The sequence below is a fragment of the Sapajus apella genome, unplaced genomic scaffold (assembly GCF_009761245.1).
Source record: "Sapajus apella isolate SASKATOON/1434 unplaced genomic scaffold, GSC_monkey_1.0 scaffold47, whole genome shotgun sequence".
Classification (NCBI taxonomy): Eukaryota; Metazoa; Chordata; class Mammalia; order Primates; family Cebidae; genus Sapajus; species Sapajus apella.
Window position 1 is genome coordinate 15,035,477 of NW_022436987.1, and position 20,476 is coordinate 15,055,952.

The following is a 20,476-nucleotide window of genomic DNA, read 5'->3' on the forward strand; positions in this document are numbered from 1 at the left end:
AAGAGAAATGGCTGCCTATAAGTATGGAGTTTCTTTATGGAGTGACTAAAACACTCTGGAATTAGGTGGTAGTAACAGTTATGCTACATCGTGAATGTACTAAAAACCACTGAATTACATACTTTAAAAGGGTGAATTTTTTGGCATGTGAATTATATCTCAATAAAAACTATGCCAAAAAAAGAGTAGAGGAAAGAACAAACGAGAGTGAAAAGTAGGGTGTGCAGGCCATTAAGCTCTGGTCTTCAGCTCCAAGCGCATCCTTCTATGCCTGCTATGTGATGCTGAGACTAGGATCCTGCAAGCCACATTCCTCCTTTGCTAGCTAGGTGCCAATTTGGGGGATTAGAGAGGGGCTGGGAAGTGAAAGAGGAAGAAGGGAGATGCTTCTGTGGTTTGCTTGCTGTTTTTCTTTATACCACCTCGGCAACAGTTCTTGACCATGGCAGCAACACTGGTTCCAGCGTCCTGATGCTTTCCACACTGTCCCTTCAAAAGATGCTAGCAGCAGCCAGATAGCAGCCCCTCCTCCTCAGAGACTGGGCCCTGACTTTACAGGGCTCCCTGTTCCAAGATTCAGGTTCTAAAAGCTCAAGCTCTGTCCTTTGGTTCCCCAAGGTGGAAGCTGCTTCCGGTATTTACTAGCTCTGTGCTGCCCGAGTCCCCTTTCAATTGTCAGCCCTCTGATTGTTATTTCACTCATTCCTTACGTTAAATCGTCTCTGGCCACATAACTGCTGTGGGTTCTGTTTTCCTGATAGGATACTGATGAATACAGAAGGAACTAATAAAATGGAAACAGAAATCACCAAATTAGAGAGCAGAGAGACTGAATTTACAGATAGATCCAAGTAGTTCTTTAATAAAATTAAGAGAGCTCTGGAAAATCATATTTTGATGAGGGCAGGGAATTTATATATTTTGAAGTACAAGAAAAGATGAAGAGATGGCCAACTTATTTTATAAATTAAACATAATGTTAATATATTGAAATTTAGCCCACAAAAAATATAGCCAGTTTCCTAATATTTTGTGGAACACACTTCCATATTAGGGAACTCTGTTCCATTAACAGATTGGACTTGATAAATGTGTCTGTGGTCAAATAAATATGGGAAATTCTCACATTGTATCTTCCCCTTGGAGATTCACAATATATGTTTGCATGTTAAAAGATCTGAGGACCTCTGCAATAAAGAAACACCTTAAATGCATTTACCCCAATTTTTCTAAGTCTATTTGACTTTGGCACATACCCTGAGACATCCAGACATGAAAACACTACTGTAGATCATCTTCTGTACGTAGAAGAGTCCAAAGTAAAATATTAATATACAGAATTCAACAGTACATTATGACCAAGTAAGATATATAACAGAAATGCAAAAGCAGTTTGCTATAAAGAAATATACAAATAAAATATATGACAAAAGGTCACATAATAAATAATTATTTCAACCAATGGGTAATGAAAAGGTGCTTGATAAAATTCACTACTTATTTTTTATTAAAATTCCTGGAATACTAGGAATAGATTAATGTTTCTTCAATCTGATAAAAGTGTATGCACCAAATTCACAGTCATAATCATATTCTGAGTCAGATTTAATGAAAAATAACTTTATTGTAATATTAGGCTAAAGCAAAATTTAAATAAATTTTAGACAACAGAGAAATAAGTAAATTATGGCATAACCATACAATGTTATCTTTTGTAGTCGTTGAGTATCTTTTTTTATTGTGGTAAAATGCACGTAACCTAATGTGCCATCACCACCATTATTTAGATCCAGAATATTTTAATCACTCCAAAAGGAAACCTCATACCCATTAAGCAGTTACTCCTTTTCCCCCAACTCCTTATCTACTGGCAACAATTAATCTACTTTTTGTCTATGGACTTGCCTATTCTGGACATTTCTTATGTAGAGAATCACATAATGTGTGACCTTTGGTGTCTGGCTTCTTTCACTTAACCTAATGTTTTTAGGTTTTATCCATGTAGTAACATGTGTCAGTACTCCCTTCCCTTTCATGGCTGAATAATATGGTATTCAATTTATGTCGATATAGCATTTTGTCTGTCCTTTCATCAGCCGATAGATAGTTAGGACATTGGCTGGGTGAGGTGGCTCATGCCTGTAATCCCAGCACTTTGGGAGGCCAAGGCAGGCAGATCATTTGAGGTCAGGAGTTAGAGACCAGCCTGGCCACATGGTGAAACCCTTTCTCTACTAAAAACACAAAAATTATCTGGGCATGGTAGCATGTGCCTGTAGTCCCAGCTACTCCGGAGGCTGAGACTGGAGAATGATTTGAACCTGGGAGGCAGAGGTTGCAATGAGCCAAGACAGCACCACTGCACTCCAGCCTGGGCAAGAGTGAGACTCAGCCTCAAAAGAAAAACAAAATCCAAAATAGATAAATGGGATCTAATTAAACTTAAGAGCCTCTGCACAGCAAAAGAAACAATCATTTGAGTGAACGGGCAACCAACAGACTGGGAAAAAACTTTTGCAAGCTACCCATCTGACAAAGGGCTAATATCCAGAATCTACAAAGAACTAAAACAAATATAAAATAAAAAAAACAAACAACCCCATCAAAAAGTGAGTGAAGGATATGAACAGATACTTTTCAAAAGAAGACATTTATGCAGCCAACAAACATATGAAAAAATGCTCATCATCACTGATTATTAGAGAAATGCAAATCAAAACCACGTTGAGATACCATCTCACGCCAGTTAGAATGGCGATCATTAAAATATCCAGAGACAACAGATGCTGGAGATGATGTGGAGAAATAGGAACACTTTTACACTGTTGGTGGGAATGTAAATTAGTTCAACCATTGTGGAAGACAGTGTGGTGATTCCTGAAGGATCTAGAAATAAAAATACCATTTGACCCTGCAATCCCATTACTGGGTATATACCCAAAGGATGATAAATCATTCTATTATAAAGACACGTGCACAGGTACGTTTACTGAGGCACTGTTTACAATAGCAAAGACTTGGAACCAACCCAAATACCCATCAAGGATAGACTGGATAAAGAAAATGTGGCACTTATATACCAAGGAATACTATGCAGCTATAAAAAAGGATGAGTTCATGTCCTTTGCAGGGACATGGATGAACCTAGAAACCATCATTCTCAGCAAACTGACACAAGAACAGAAAACCAAACACCACATGTTCTCACTCATAAGTGGGTGTTGAACAATGAGAACACACGGACACAGGGAGGGAAACATCACACACTGGAGTCTGTTGGAGGGGTGGGGGGCTAGGGGAGGGATAGCAGTGGGTGGGGAGATTGGGAAGGGATAACATTAGGAAAAATACCTAATGTAGGTGACGGGGGGATGGAGGCAGCAAACCACCATGGCATGTGTATACCTATGTAACAATCCTGCAAGATCTGCACATGTACCCCAGAAGTTAAAGTAAAATTAAAAACAAACAAAGAAACAAACAGAAAAACCAGCCTCTTTCAAAGTAAAAAAAAAAAAAAGTGTGATTTTCTCAGATTTAAAAAAAAGATAATTACATTGTTTACACATTTTGACTGTTGTGAGTAGTGCTGCTATCAGCATTCATGTATAAATTTTTGTCTGAACAAATATTTTTGAAAAAAATTGATATAGAAAAATTGTAAAATACTATAAAACATGAGAAAAGCCTACAAAATTATAATTGCAGTAAGATTCAATTTTATATTCTAATATATAAAGACTGGATGAATTAAAAAATCTCTAAAGCATTCATAGTAATAATCAGTCACATAACTATGGATGATTTTTATTTTTATTTTATATATCTTTTTATGTTTTTCAAAATTTGTATAATTAAAAATTATTTTATAACAATGAAAGAAACTCATTTAAAATCAGTGCTAAGGAACTGAGAAAATAGAGACAGTATCACCTATTTTGGGGGAACCATGCCTGAGGCAGGAGATGATAGGTAATGTGGTACCCATAGGGGATGAAGAATGGCAAGGTTTTTTAAAAGACAGGTAATTTGAACATATTTTTACATGAAAAGACTCAGGAAAGAATTAAAGGGTTAAAATATAGGAGAGAAAGAAAGGAACGAGGCCCTGATCTTAGAGAAATCAGAAAAGCGGGTAATCAAGGATGCAGAAAAAGGATTGGCCTTAAAATGGGGAAGAATATAAATATTTCTCTTAGATTTAGAAGTTTTTTTGGTGAAGACACAGTCAGGTGAAGATGAGGTATAAATGTGGAAAGAAAAACTTGAGGGATTTCATGCCTAATAGACTTAATACTCATAACCAAACAGGTTAAGCCAAATGTTGGAGAGAATAGAATGGACTTGTGTTGTAAACTTAAGAAAGAATAGTGTTAAAAAAAGACAAAGTTACAACAAATCTAACTTTACAGATCTTAGTTGGCTTTTATTTGTAAGTTTAGACTCAATTACAGTCCAGATTAAAAGCAGGTCAGAATGCTCTGCCCTACCACATGTGTGGGTGATATTTATTGATAGGGAAAAGAAAGTGATACACAGAAAATAGAAGTGGGGTATAGAGGCAGCTTCGTTGGTTAAGGCTGGTGTTTGCCTTAATTTAACCCAGTTTGAACAGTTGGCTGTCTATCGTTGACTGAAGCTCAGCTATTGTGATTAGCTGAACTTCAGCTATTTGTTATAAAGCAAATATTTACCTGGCAGGGGAGATCCCATGATCACAAAGGTGGTTTATCTAGTTTTTGTGGGAAACTCTACTGCTTAATTTGTGGTAGTGGGGACTACATTCGAGCTTTCCCCTGATTTTTTAAGCCAAAAAAAAAAAAAAAAAAAAGCACACTACTAAATTAGGTTTTTAGTTTGTTTACATACTAAGTTAGGTTGCAGTTCATTAATTAGGACTCATACTGAAGCTTCTAAAGTCCAACTATAGTTTGATTAAGCACTTGTTATAAGTTGAAATGAGCAAGGTAAGTAACCAGGGCACCCAGATTTTGGTGATACCCTATCTGCTGTTAATTACCTTCACTGCATTCTAAAATTCATTACTCATTTCTTTTTCTTTTTTTAATAGAGACGGGGTTTCACCATGTTGGCCAGGATAGTCTTGAACTCCTTACCTCAGGTGATCCGCCTGCTTCGGCCTCCCAAAGTGCTGGGGTTACAGGCATGAGCCACCATGCCTGGCCACGTTTTGTTTCAAGAAAACCTTCCCTTAAGTAGATTTTTTCTTGTTGCTGATTCGATCCTGTTTTATAGATCAGTAGCTTCTAGAGGTTATTGACAATACAAATCGTAGATGTTCCTACAGTTTTCCTTTTTTTCTTAGAGTCGTACATCTTCTCATTCCTCATATTAACCCTCTTTTGAATTGCTAAATATTTCTGTGTATCCAGGGGATTCTCTCCTTTTGTTTATCATTACAATGTGGTGTGTTTATTTTATTTGTTGAATATTAAAGTTCCGTGATTATATCTGATCTTTATACAGCTCTTTAAACTCAGATAAGGGGGAAAGTGCACACCTCAGATTTGGTATAGTTTTATTTTTTGAATCAGAATTAGGTTTGGCTGTATCAAAGATATAAAATAATACTATTTTAAATGGGGCAAGAAACAAATGTACAGATATTAAAAACCTAGAGAGAATCAACTTGGAGATGGTAAGGCTGCCCTCTTCAAGTCCTCAGGGCACAGGCTCCCTCTGGCTTTCTGCTTTGCCATCTTCAGGGTGTGTCCCTTATTCCCCTGGTCCATAATAGAGTTCCAGTCATCATATCCACATTCCAAGGGGCAGGAGGAAGGAAAGGAGGAAGAAGGGACTGAGGGAGGCTTATGGAAGCTGCCACATCTTACTTTCACATGCATCCTGTTGGCCAAAATTTAGTCACATGGCTGAATTCCATATGCAGGAAAGGCTAATTTTTAATTCTAAGCAGGTGTGTGCTCCACTAAATATTTCACAACTTAGAAAGGGGCAGAGAATGGCTCTGAGGGAAACCAGCTGTCTCTGTCACTCTCATGGATCATGGGGTAGAAGGAAGAGGCTACCAGGAGCGTCAATGCAGGAGTACTTACTTTTATGTGTGAGTTGTTTCTTCCTTGGGAATAATTTTCCAAATTAATTGTGCCCCTATTCTCTTCTCTACTTCAGAGTCTGTACTTTTTCTGACACCCTGCTTAGTCATGAAGACTTTCCTGATGACTTGTACCCACGGTGACTTGCCCTCTTTTGATGTCTTGGTATCTCTTCTGAATGGCCGATTTGTCATTTAATCAATGATCACTTATAATATGAATTGTCTTTTGGGATATAGACCTTCCTTTGGGATGTAGACCTCCTCTCCCCAACTAAACTCCAGACCAGTGGTTCTTAATAGGAGTGGTACTGCCCCTAAGAGGCATTGTAGAAATTTATATGTATAGAGAGATTGGTCTTCATATTGATTGGGGAGAACCATTGTCATTTACTCTGCAGGAGCAGTGTACAGGACAGGCCCAGGCAACAAAGAATCATCCTCAACTCATTAGAACTTCTGATGTCCCACTAGATATTCAAAATTAAAAACCTATTTATAATTATACAGTGCTCAAACTGAACACTGTTTTACATAAAGACAAACAATTTTTGTATAGTTTAAACGGACACAGAACTTTTCAGGAAAGGAACTAATATTGCGAAAAAAAATTAAAAAGACAATTATACTTTGTTTAGTTTGGTCTTTAAAGGGTCAAGAGTTTTTCACTATTGCAGAAAATTATACCCACCAATGGCAACACTGCTTGTGGCATTTGAGTCTCCAACAAAATATAGCTATGTCAGTTTGCTTTTATAGCTATTGCATTTACAATGATTTTATGTATAGATGAAAATTTCTGACCTCTTATAACTATCAGTGTAAGTTTCCTCAAGCATTTACATATTGAAATATATTCTGTTTTATTACAAATTATTGTCCTTATGTTTCTCCTTTATATTACTGATAGGGCATCACATTGCTTTTTTGAAATCACATATGTAGGTAGATTCTATCACATATGATAATATATAGAGATAATTTCAATGTAGTAGCAAATTAAACTATGCTATTGGAAGAAGAAGGCTGGGAAGTAGGGCTGCTAGCCCTGGGAGAGTAAGGACAAGTCTCATGTTGGTTTGACTTCCCAGAACTCCTGGTGTAGCTTTCTGCCCTTTGGAAATGACTAAGCATTTGTGGTATTCAACCAAGAACAGGAAGGCCACTCCAAATAGGCCTGCTGACTGCTAAGGCTATGGGTGAGGAAGACCCCTTTCTCTGAGTTCATACTTATTGGAGAACTTGATGGCCATGTGCCAAGCCCCTGGTTCCTGAACATGCCCGTTGATCCCACATTTCCCTGCTTTGATGATTTCTCTACCTGAGAGCTCTCTTCCTCCCCTTGGCCAATCTCAGCAAGGACAAATCCACTTTATCTTATAAGATGCAACTTAAGAGGACCTTCCTGACCCTATCCTCTCTTTTTCCTACACTTCAAAATTGAACTAATTTCTCTTCTTCTGGACTCCCACATTATTTTATCTGCACCCCTTTTGTGGCATGGTGTATTTTTTAAACCATGTCTTTGAGTTTTTTCTGTATAGACCCATTATCCCATCTAGACAATAAGGTCTTTTCCCTGGGGATCTGTCCCTGACTCATTTTTATATCCCCAAACCTAGACAGGACTGGGCACAGAGTAGATGCTCAATAAATAGTAGCCAAAGAGTAAGTGATTACTGAAAAGCAGTCCTGCTGTGTGAAACTTGGAGGAGAGATGTTTCAGAGGAATAGATTCTTCAGGGAGAGATAGACTTGGGGCAGGATTTCCTCCAAACAGCCCACTGTGTGTCTACCTGGGATATTTTGAAGAGTTGAATTGTGCGTATTAAGGAGGAATTAATATCTCCTTCAAGAAGCCAGTTTAGAAAGATCTGAATGACAGGTAGGTAAACGGTAACTTCAGAAGGTAAGGACTGGCTCTAGGGAGCTCCTAAGAATCTGATAAATCAGAAGAATAATGTAAGAAAAATATAGTAATTATATAATCATAAAATCTAGGAACTATGCTAAATATGTTACATACATTATCTATTTCCACCTTTGGAAAAAAAGCCTTTGAGTTAGGTTATTAGCTCTATTTTTAATATATATATCTATCTATATATATAATTAGCTCATTATATATATCACATATAATGAACTCATTACATATAATATTATGTAATGAATAGATTTTTTTTCTTGTTGCCCGTGTGATCCTGTTTTATAGATCAATATCTTCTAGAGGTTATTGACAATACAAATTGTAGATGTTCCTACAGTTTTCCTTTGTTTTTAGAGCCGAACATATTCTCATTCCTCATACTAACCCTCTTTTGAATTGCTAAATATTTCTATGTATCCAAGGGATTCTCTCATTTGTAATATTATGTATATTATATGTAATGAGTTCATTATGTATTATATATATATATAATTTATTTATTTATTTTTGGGATGGAGTCTCACTCTGTTGCCCAGGCTGGAGTGCAGTAGCACAATCTCAGCTCACTACAACTTCTACCTCCCAGGTTCAAGCAATTCTCCTGCCTCAGCCTCCCAAGTAGTTGGGATTACAGGCATGCACCACTGCACCCAGCTAATTTTTTTGTATTTTTACTAGAGACGGGGTTTTACCATATTGGCCCGGCTGATCTCAAACTCCTGACCTTGCAATCCACCTGCCTCGGCCTCCTAAAGTGCTGGGATTACAGGCAGCTCTATTATATTTAGCAGATGAGAGAGCTGTGGCTCAGAAAGGCAAGGGAGTGGCGGAGCCAGATTCAAATCCAGCTTGGCAGAGCTCTAAAACTTATGCTCTTCTAGGATGTTCTGACAAGCATGCCCTAGAGACTTCACGCCATGTAAGGAGGCCCTTTTTTTTTTTTTTTTTAATAACAAGAGACAGACTTGAACCACAAACAGAGGGGTGTTTCTTCACGGACAAAGATACCTCCTGCAACCAAAATAAATAAACCCATAAGAAGAGCAGAACGCAGACCAGAGCCTCTGGGAGTTGGCCCTCACCTGCAGAAGACAGTACAGAGATTCCTCCTGGGCACTGATGGCCCGTTTTTTCTCTCTTGATTTCAAAAGAGGCTTGGCTGTCAGGCTTTGATTCAGAACAGGAGTGCATTCAGAAGCATCCTCTGGTGAGGCTGGGAAGCTGTTCACATCCCCGGAAAATTCAGTGGGAGAAAAAGTTTATGGAAGCGAGTAGGAGTTTATTCAACAGTGTCTGAGGCCTTTCAGAGCCATGAGTGAGTGTCTATAAAGGGGCAGTCAAGCATAGGCTGGGAATTATCTCTGTTGGGTGCCTACCTGTGACAGGCCCTCAAGAGCTGCTAAGAGGCTCATTCAGTGCCCGAGGGACAATGGCCAGTGGGGACAAACAATTCGGAGGAGTCTATCATTCTGGTGGTGTTATCTTTAGCACTGAATAAAACCGGAGTTCCCCCTTTCTGCCTCCTAGTCAGCACTATTTTTAGGAGCCAGTGGTACTTTTCAACTCTCTTTCACTATTTTTCAACAGGTTCACAAGGGCACGAAGTGCAGTATATAAAAAGAGGATAATGACTTGACTTCAGTGCAGGAAAAGGCCCAATGAACAGAGCAGCCAAGCTTGCCAGGACTAGAATAGATGAAAGTTTGGAGAAGAGTTGAGAAGAAATGGCATTGTCTGCATGGAGAAACTCCCCATTTTACATACAGTACTTCTGAGATGCTAAAGTAGACTTTCTGAAGTTCAAAGTTTAGAGAAGAAAGAGTCAACTTTGAACAGCTCTGAGTGAGAAGCTGGAATAATGGTAGGCGGCCTTCTGAACTATTCACAGTTGTCTAGTATGTGCCTTCAGTACATGGACACTGATGCGTTAGCTTTCTCCGCAGGGCTGGCTTCACGGGAGTGTAATCTGTGCAGTCACACAGGACCCTATCCTAAAAAGGATCCTGCAAGAGGTCTAACACTCTGCATAGCCATCTTGAAATTCTTAACGATTTTTGAACAGGATATCCCACATTCTCAGGTTGCATTGGGCCCAGCAAATTATACAGCCAGTCCTGGGTTAGGAAGACAAAGAGATGTCATGTTAGACAGTCCCAGATACAAGGACTTTGCTGTGTCAGAATTGTATGAGGAGTTAAGAATATAATTTTGTTGTATTAACCTTTAAACTGCACAGATACATCTGTTTTTATTTGTTTTGTTTGCATTTTCATTTCATGTCTTGTTCTTGTTACAGGGAGAGAAGTGCTGCGTATTTTGTTTTATTGTTTAATGCATGCTATTTTAAGATTTCTCAAGAAGGCAGCAGTCCCTGTGCAAAACTGTATCTGTGTTCTGTGGTTAATTCTATTCTCCATATTCTACGTGGAATTCCTGATTCAGGATTCCCTTATGTGATTCCATGACCAGAGAGGCTCAGGAGGAAATGCATCCCTTACTGTCAAGGGAGAATTGAATTCATCTTGGGGAGATTATTTTCTTCATCTGCTGGATAAGGAGAACAAAAGAAAGGTTGGCTTTCCTGTCTCTCAGAGAACAGAAATCAATGTCTGCTGTTTCGTAAGCCCACTCACAGTCCCCATGATAGTGATGAGCAGAAGAAAACATTCATGAAAATAGAGCAGAAATACAAGTGAGCACTTTAGGGCAATGTCTCCTCCACAAACTGGGATTGGAAATATCTCATATTAAACTCACAGTGAGACCAAGAACACACCATGGATGATGCCTTGCTTTACATAGACGTGTTAATGATGCTTTACCTAACTGACTTTGGAAAGTAGTTTCCCGTCCAAGGATTGAAGAGATATATCATACCAAGCCATATGATATGTACACTTTCCATCCTTTCAAGTTTTTCTAATTCTAATAAGAAATTGTGACTAACAGTGATAATAATGACCCCAAACTTAGGAAACATACAGGGATAATGATCACAAATAGAGCTGGAAATCCGGATTCCTGCATTTCTAACTGTGACCACTGGCAATTTCCTGACTTCACTGGTCTGTAGTTGCTTCATCTCAGAAACAACAGAGGTACTAAGGTCCAAGATTTTTGTGGCGCTCAGAGTTGGCTGACATATGCCTTAGATGGCCAAGCACTCTTCTACTTGAAGGCGGATAACGTTGTTAAAGGCAGCCCTCAGCTTTCCAAGCTGTTATTTGAACAAAGAGCCCTTCCCACTTCTGCTCCCTCCCATCTTCTCTTCCAACTTCGGCCTCTATCTTACTGTGCCTTGGGAGCGTATCTGGGGCCCACAGCTGAAATGTCTGGGCTGTTTCCGGGAGCTGGACCCTCAGTCTTGGCAGGCTCTGGAGGACCCACTCCCAACCCCAACACCCAGTCACCTTCGTGGGGTGATCGTCCCAGTGGCCATCACTGCCTCAGCACCAGAGAGTTACCTCACAGATGGAGGACCTAGCCTGTGGGAAAGAAGAGACCATGACTTATCGGAACATATGGTTTCTTAATTCAAGTTAAAATGTCTGAACCCTGTTGCATCTGGTGCCATTTTAGTTTGTTAAAAATGCCACACAAGGCTGTGACTAAAGGGGAAGAAATGGAGAAAAATACAGTTATTACACACTCAAGAGCCGGGTTTTGCGGCTCATTACCCAGTGGCCTCCGTGACTAATTAGGTTTTGTCACTGTTGCCGGGTCATTATGCCTTAATTTTTTTGCATAGTTATTCAGCCGTCACTTGAGGAAAAATGAAGTAGAGAAATACCCTTCTCTGTCTCTCCTGCTCTGAATCATTCAGGCTAAAAAAAACTCTCCGGGCAGAGAGTACCCGAAACTGATGAAATGATCATTTTGCCACAATGGGACAAAGAAGGGTTAGTGGATTAAAGAGGTGCTTCTTTATCTGATGGCAAAGACCTCATTGAGCTGCAGAGGGCACCATTCAGTGGGGGAGATCATTAACTTTGAAGTCAGTCATCCAAAGATAATGTTTGTCCCTTTGCTTCCTTTGTCGCCCAACTGGCCTTAGCAACCTCTATTTTTTTACTCATCCTTGAAAAACTGGGGAAAAAATGCATAATAAAATAAAGCCCTTAGGTCTTCTACAGGCTGGAGGCCTAGGTTAATTTTTGCTAGCTGCAAAGGAAATTGAAGACACCATAGTATTAGCACAGTGGGGCTTGTGTTGGGTCCAGGATAGTAAAAGGACCCATGGTGAGAGGGGAGACATTGGTGTCAATCATGGGGTGGGACACCACAATGGCTGGTAATTGGAGTGGGTCCACCTTCTACGTCTGTCCTGCTGAGTCTGCAGCCCCCGGCCCACTCTTGAGCCCCATCGCTAACAAGTAAACAATTTATCAGGGTTAGGTCTCCTGCGGGTTGCCCCATCACACGCTCCATTCAGCCCTAGCACCCCCACAACCCCGTGCCAGCCCCACCACACACACAAAAATTTACGTATACCGTGCAATTTGGGGCAGACGCACCATGTAACAACAAATTTACAACAGGCCTACCATGAAAATGGCTATGTCAATATAGCTGCAAACTGGGGTAGCAGAGCAGCTGTGTCAGCCCAGAACTGGTGGGCCCCAGAGGGTGTCAGGAGGAGAGGGTCACAGGCATTGGATCATATCAGAGCTGATTATGACCCCTGAGTCTTTGACACAAGAACTCACACAGATGTTCACTAGAATCAATCAGTGTCTGATAAATAGCCTAGTCGTTTTAATGTTATTCTCTGGATTTGTTTATTCTGAACTTTGTTATTGAATGAGTAGTGGCCCTTCAGGAACCAGAATGTTCCTAAGTAATGGGCTTGCTGAAGACCCTCCTCTGGAGAGTGAAAATCCTGTGATGAGGATTTCGATGGAATTGGCCATTGTATAGAAAACGGGGTGCTAGATTCTTGGCTCTGGAAGATCTGTTGGAGACACCAGCCCTGCCTCTTTCACCAGCTGCGTGATCTTGCTCAAGCTCCTCAGCTCCTCACCTGATAGACACATTTTGCAGATCGAATGAGCTTTGTTGGAGTTATATGTTCAGTATAACAAAGAATTATATGTAAAGAGGAAAGTAACTTATTGAATATGTCTTATGTGTCATGCTTTGTTTCATTTAATCCTACAACAAGGAAGGAAATGTTGTCATTTACCTTTTACAGGTCAGGAAAATAAGGCTTCAAAAAGGAAAAGGAATCGGAGGTACCTGACATGGAAGTTAGAACCAAGTCTGTCTACTGACTTGTTGGTTCTGTTGTTCCAACGTTGGTTCTGTTTCCATGCAATTTTTCCAGGAACCAAATACTCTTAGAGAATTTCAAATATACAATCTTATATTCATATTGATAAGACATAATTCTGTCTCTTGGAAGACATTTCTTTAAAGGGTTGGAATGGGAAGAAAACTTTCTATGAAATAGGCAGAGCTTTATAACTATGAAGCTTTTTTGTTAGTTTCTCAGTTTCTAACATCCTGTTATTGCCTTTCACTGTGAGATTTTTATCCAATCCAAGATACCCGCCATTAATAGACATGCCTTTATTTTATGTTACTGATTTCAGAATGCTATTAATTACAGGATTATTCCCTATTTGAGAGGCATTACAATGCAGAAAATCGTACATTTTAGAATCAAATATATGTACCTGGATCTCAGTATCATAGGGCTGCTGTATTTTTCCAGGGTCTTGGAAAAAGCAATGGCTTTTTTTGCTGTCTCATCTCTTTCTCACGTGCCAAGGTTCTCTGGGCAAATCAGTACTTAGCAAGTGGCTGGGACATGGTAGCCACTGAATAAATATTGAAAGACTAGATGATTGAAGTTTCTGACGTCTTTCCTGAAGGAAAGCAGAAGCTGTGCTTTAGGGCAGAGTACTTTCTGTCCTGTCCAGGTCTCTGGGTCGTGTTTATACTTGTTCATACATGTTGATACTTTCACTTTGGGGTGAAAGAGGTCTGGCCAGATGGCCCTTCTTTTGGTGTTACAGTTGAAAGTGTGGCTGATGCTGGTTTCCTCCGCAGATGGGGTCTGTGTGTGGGGTGGCTTGCTGAGCTCAGGGTGGAGGAAGGGAGAGGGAGTAATAATCTCCCAAGCCGGGAGTCTCAGCACCATTGTCCCCCATTGAAGCTGAGACAAAGGAGCAATTTTATGCTAATCAGTATACATGAAATGAGCTTTAAAAATTTTTTTCTTTTTACAAATTCTACTTCTTTCACTTGGAGACAATAAATGAGAGAGGTCTGTACAGCCGCATTCCTCAGCTGAGGCACATAACTAGCCAGGCATACGTAGGACAGTGTGCAGCAGTGGAGAACCGGACAGAGCCTACTGGACCTGCCCATCTCTTCAATGGGAAGCCCAGCACATTTGCGGGCAGTGTTGCAGCAGGCTGTGTTTGAGGAAATGAAACTAATACATTGCAGGGAAGAGGAAAGCTTTCTCTCTACCCTCTGAAGGTTTGAGAATTGAGTCTCTGAAGTAAACTGAAAGTAGACAGATTAACAGGAGAAAAATCATTTTAACTACAGGCATAACCATGGGAATCCCACAAAATACGAGACTCAAAAAAGGGTCAGAGGATTGAAGTTTCTGTAGCATCCTGAGTTACAGAATGAAATAGAGGCTTTGAGTTTCTGAGTTTGGGGAGTGGCAGACAACACGTTATGGGAAGGTGAGGGGAGGAATTACACAGTAAACAAAGGTTGTCTTGTTATACAGCTGAAGTCTGTCTCAGTAATATGTTATCTCCCAGCAGCCCTCTTCCTGATACAGATACTTTAATAATGTAGATTTCCATTCTAGATGTAAATTTCCTCTACAGAAGGACAGCTTTTTAGAGCTACTCCTGTGTGTGCAGTTTCTTAGAATAACCAGCTCAAAATATGCCAGATAATTGCTAAATCAAACTACATTTGAGCTTTAGAAGCCTCAGTACAAATCCCGTGTAACTAACTGCAACCTAACTTAGCACATAAACCAAGAGAAAACCTAACTTAGGAACTTAGGAATTTACGTTTGTAAAAACAGAGTCTCAGCCTATGCAGCAGTAGAACTTCAGCCTGTGGCAGGTGGCCAACTGTTCAAACTAGGTTCAGTTAAGGCAAATGCAGATTTAACCAACTGACTGTCTCTATACCTTATTTTTGTTTTCTGTATGTCATTTCATTTCCCTTGATTTAACTATAACCTGCACGTGTGGCAGGGTGAAGCATTGTGAACCATTTTTTTTGTTTTAGAGATGGAGGTCTTGCTGTGTTGCCCCGGCTGGAATGCAGTTGCTATTCACAGCCACAGTCATAGCACACTGCAGGCTTGAACTCCTGGGCTCAAGCGATCCTCCCACCTCAGTTTCCTGAGTAGCTGGGACTACAGGTGCATACCACCATACTTGGCTTCTGAACCATTTTTTATGTAAAATGTTGCCCAATTCTAGGATTGCAAATAGAAGCCAATTAACATCAGCAAAACTAGTGTGAAAGGAAAAACTTGAAACACACTAAATTTAACAGAGTTTGATTGAGCAAAGAATTTTTGAATGAGCAGCCCCCCAAAATCAGAATAGGTTCAGAGCAACTCTGGTGCTGCTGTGTGGTTGGAGAGGATTTATGTATGGGAAAAGGAAAGTGACATAAAGAAAACAGAAGTGAGGTATAGAAATAGCCAGGTTGGTTACAGCTCTGTGTTTGCCTTATTTAAACATGGTTTAAACAGTTGGCTGCAGTTTTGCAGCTGTGTAAGTGGCAAGGGCAATCCTTCTCTGAGGTCATTTCCAGAAGACCCAATCTATGGGTTTTAGATCATGATGGTCCTCAGGTTGGTGGAGCATAAAAAGTTTTCTTTACCTGGTGAGCATACACTTTGGCATAATGCATTTGTTGTATGGGAGTTTAGGAGCAGGAGATACATAAGCTTCTATTATTAGGGGCATAAGCCTTCCAGTGACTATTTATAAAAGATTAACTTTTGTTTTCCACTGGAAGTGGATCTGATTATCATCAGTCTGCAATACCTTTGACCAAGGCAATCCATTCAGTTAGATTTGCCTAATGCTGTTGTACCTGTAATATCTTATTTAACATGATTTATAATTTGTCCAGTGAAACAAGTACTTTTATTGTTGGAGATTTTTCCAGGAATGCCCTATGAGGGAATCACACTTTTTAATAATTTTTAAGCTACTGTTATAGTATCAGCCTTCTTCCATAGGAAAGCTTCTATATTGATATTTAAGAGGGCATAAATTCTCTTACATTGATATTTAAATATCCTCTTAAATATCAATTTTGTTTTTCCAATTCACGTGCATAACACTGTTTATTAAATGGGTTACCATAGGTAATTTAACTTGGATATGGAATTCACTCAAATTGTCTGTCTTAACAATTTCAGTACTGGCTGATTTAACATGAAAATCTGGCAAAGTATTTTCTTGGTATATAATTATTTTTGTCCTGCTTGGGTTAGCAGTTTTATAAGCCAGCCAGCCTCTTCATTAGAGCTTTGGGAATTCTTACCCAATCCAAATGATATGATCCTAAACTTATCAAAAACTTCTATTCAGCAGTGCTTCTCAGGGTCCTTTCCATCCTTTCTATGAATTTCCTTGAAGATACAGCACTCTAGGATTTTACTTGCTTGCAAAGAACTTTCAGGAAATGCATCAGAATTAAGCAATTCGCTGTGGAAATGACTTACAATGGTCGTGGTTAAAGACACAGTTGACAAAATTTGGTTATTTTTGTGGCCTACAATAATTTAACATAATAACCATAGTTATGACTGGTAATATATAAAGACCTACTAGAATTTGAAGATTACAATTTTGAAACATATATTAATAACATTCATAAAAATGTAACTTGAAGAAGGTTAAATCTCATTTGTTATTTGACAAGGCTTCCCATATAATTTAACATATCAAATAATCCTGTTTATTATCTCTTTTGGATGCTACAGGGGCCCTCTGTAACATCCCAAAGTTAGCTTGAGGTGAAAAGCCTAAATTCTGATTTTGAAATTTGATTTTTGGAAGCCTATTATATATATTAAAGGTTTAAAACACTTAGTCAAAACGGAGGCCTGGTATGGTGGCTCATGCCTGTAATACTAGGACTTTGGGAGACCAGAACGAGTGGATCACTTGAGGTCAGGAGTTTGAGACCAGCCTGATCAACATTGTGAAACCCTGTCTCTACTGAAAATACAAAAATTAGCTGGGCATGGTGGCGCACACCTGTAGTCTCAGCTACTCAGAAGGCTGAGGCAGGAGAATCACTTGAACCTGGGAGGTGGAGGTTGCAGTGAGCCAAGGTTGTGCCACTGCACTCCAGCTTGGGCCACAGAGTGAGACTCCATCTCCAAAAAACAAATAGGTGAGATACTGAAATAGCCAGATTGGTTACAGCTCAACATCTCCCTTATTTGAACACGCTTGAACAGTTGGCCATCTCTGATTGGCCAAAACTTGGTGATTGGTACAAGTATAGGTGACAGTCTGTTTATACATCCAGTTAGGTTATAATTCACTATATATGGATTAAATCTCTAGGCCAAAATTAAAATATGTAAGGAGGCAGCTTTAGGCTAAACTTAACGACAGATTTGTTGTAATTTTGTCTTTTAACAGAAGTATATTTTGGTGTGGCATATTCTGGTCTTCTATAGTCAAATTTTGGAGTGATGTGTCCTGAACCCAACAATACTCATCTATTTGGGGAGAGGATGATCCATATGGAGGGTACAGGGAAAACTGACTCCAGAAGCAGGGGCAAAGGCAAGTAAAAGAGCCTGCTTTAACCAGACCTGCCCAATGCAACTATAGGTGAATGCCTCCAGAGTAAGGCAAAACACACATACTCTGGCGAGCATTCTCAGTTCTTCACAAAGTGTTCCCCACCTCCTTAGATTTTCTACAATCTACCACGGCTCCTGTGCTCCTGTCAAGCAGTCTATGACCTCATGAGATTCCATGCCGTTGACTTTGCTATCACTGTTTGGCCTTTTCATTCATTAACGTGGTGTTTCCCTTCTTTCAATTCATATGGCACTATCTTAGAGCTTTTTGTTTTCATTGTGCCTTATGCTATGGTCCTTTTGTGCCACTTCATTTATAGAGTTTAGAATTGCTCAATTGTTGCAATAATCCCATGGCCTGCAAAAGACTACATCTGGGAAATAGACCCCCAGCTAGGTGGAACACTAGGAAGACAGACATTTAGAAGTACAGTTCACCAGCTGAACACAGAGCAATTTTTATAACTTTCTTAATAAAGAGCACACTTAATGTTTACACATTTTTGTTTTTACAGTTTATACATTTTTGTATACATTTTTACATTGATATTTATACATTTTTATATATAGCTCTATTCTTAGTTTTTTGTTCTCCTTAGTGGTTGTACTAATTTATATTCCCACACAACAGTGTACAAGGGTTCCCTTTTCTCCTCATCCTCACCAACATTTGTTATTGCCTGTCTTTTGGATAAAAGCCATTTTAACTAGGGTGAGAAGATATCTCATTGTAGCTTTAATTTGCATTTCTCTGATACTCAATGATGTTGAGCACCCTTTTAAATACCTGTTTGCTATTTGTATTTCTTCTTTTGAGAAATGTCTATTCAGATCTTTTGCACATTTTTTAATTGGATTATTTGATTTTTTTTCCCTATAGAGTTGTTTGAGCTCCTTACATATTCTGGTTATTAATCTCTTGTCAGATGGGTAGTTTGCAGATATTTTCTCCCATTTTATGAGTTGTCTCTTCATTCTGTTGATTGTTTCATTTGCTGTGCAGAAGCATTTTAAGTTGAAGTGATCCCATTTGTCCATTTTTGCTTTGGATGTCTGTGTTTGTGGATTATTACACAAGAAATTATTGCCCACTCCAAAGTCCTGGAGAATTCCCCTAAGTTTTTTTTTTTAGTAGTAGTTTCATAGTTTGAGGTCTTAGATTTAAGTCTTTAATCATTTGGATTTGATTTTTGTATATTGTGACAGAATGGGGTTTAGTTACCTATGCGCAACAAGAAAATGCCCATAGTCATAGCAGGAGAGAGGCAAATGTTAAGAGAAAAACCAAACTCTGTAACATATTTTAAAGAGGTTTATTCTGAGCTAATATGAGTGACCACAGCCCAGGGAAAACACAAATCCAAGAAGCCTCATGGAAGTGGTCCCAAGGTGGTTGGATTATAGCTGTTTTATATGTTTTAGGGAGGCAAGAGTTACAGGCAAAGACATAAATCAATACATGGAAGGTATATATTGGTGTGGCCCCAAAAGGCAGGACATCTGGAAGTGAGGGCTTACAGATTATAGATAGATTCAGAGATTCTTTAATTTACAGTTAGTTAAAGGAGCAGGCCTCTGTCTAAAACTTAGAGTGTGCAGAAAGGATTGTTTTAAGTAAAGGTAAGTATCCTAAGTAACAAAATTGATGACCTACAGGCATCAATTTAACGCTTGTCTCATATGGCCTTAGGTCATGTATACTTTGGTATTATATTGCCACAAAGAAACTGTTCTGTCAGTCTTATGATCTCTATTTTAATATTAATGCTGGTCAGTTGTGTCTAAGCTCCAAAAGGAAGGGGGTGTAATGAGGCATGTTCAAATTCTCTTCCTGTCATGGCCAGGAATTCAGTTTTCGTTTTTTTCTTGGGTCCCCTTGGCTAAGAAGGTGTTCATTCAGTAAGTAGGGTTTTATTTTTAGTTTACCTGAGCGTCTTTCCCTAGTAGTCATATGTCCCTGGGCTTTATCTAGCGTCTCATTTCACCTTCTAGAACTTCAGATTTCTTATCTAAAACAGGAATAATGATACCAATCAAAGCTAACACAATGTAAAATTGTTGTGAGGCTCAAGTAAAATATAAATTGTCATTTTCTCATCATTTCTTTTTCTGTCTACTGACCTGTCTCTAGATTCTCAGAATCACAAGTTAATTTGATAATTGAAGCTCTATAAGCCTTGAAAATGAGAAAAGACGCTTAATCTCCAATTTAGACTCTCTATGTTACCTAAATGTGGTAAAAAATGAAATTAAGCAGAATATCTGCTTTGCTCATACAGGACTCGATACTCATATATTTCAAAACATCGGATGTGCTCTTGATTTTTTTCCCCAGATTTCAGCTGAGTGCTGAATAGACCTGGGCTGAGCTTTGGTTTGGAAATTAAGCCCTACTAATTAACATTTGCCTAATCCCCCCTGTGGTTCCAGGGTTGTGTTTTCAAAAAAAGTGAAAAACAGCTAATTATTAGTGCTTTGATATGAGATTCCAGACATTCAGAGTTTTCCCATATCTCACAATCTCTGGTGGTGCAGAGACAAAGCACTTAAGAGATTAATGTTTCAATACCATGCTTCATCCTTTGTTGTGCAAAAGGGAAGGTTTTGTTTTACCAAGGAAGGAAACCTCTTTCCTCAGGAAAGGCACTCAACC

General features: G+C 39.2%; 1 pseudogene; it reads left to right on the forward strand.

Annotated features, from left to right (window-relative positions):
• The first annotated feature begins 4,686 nt into the window (after window positions 1-4,686).
• LOC116525370 lies at window positions 4,687-4,798 on the forward strand (annotated as a pseudogene).
• Window positions 4,799-20,476: the final 15,678 nt, after the last annotated feature.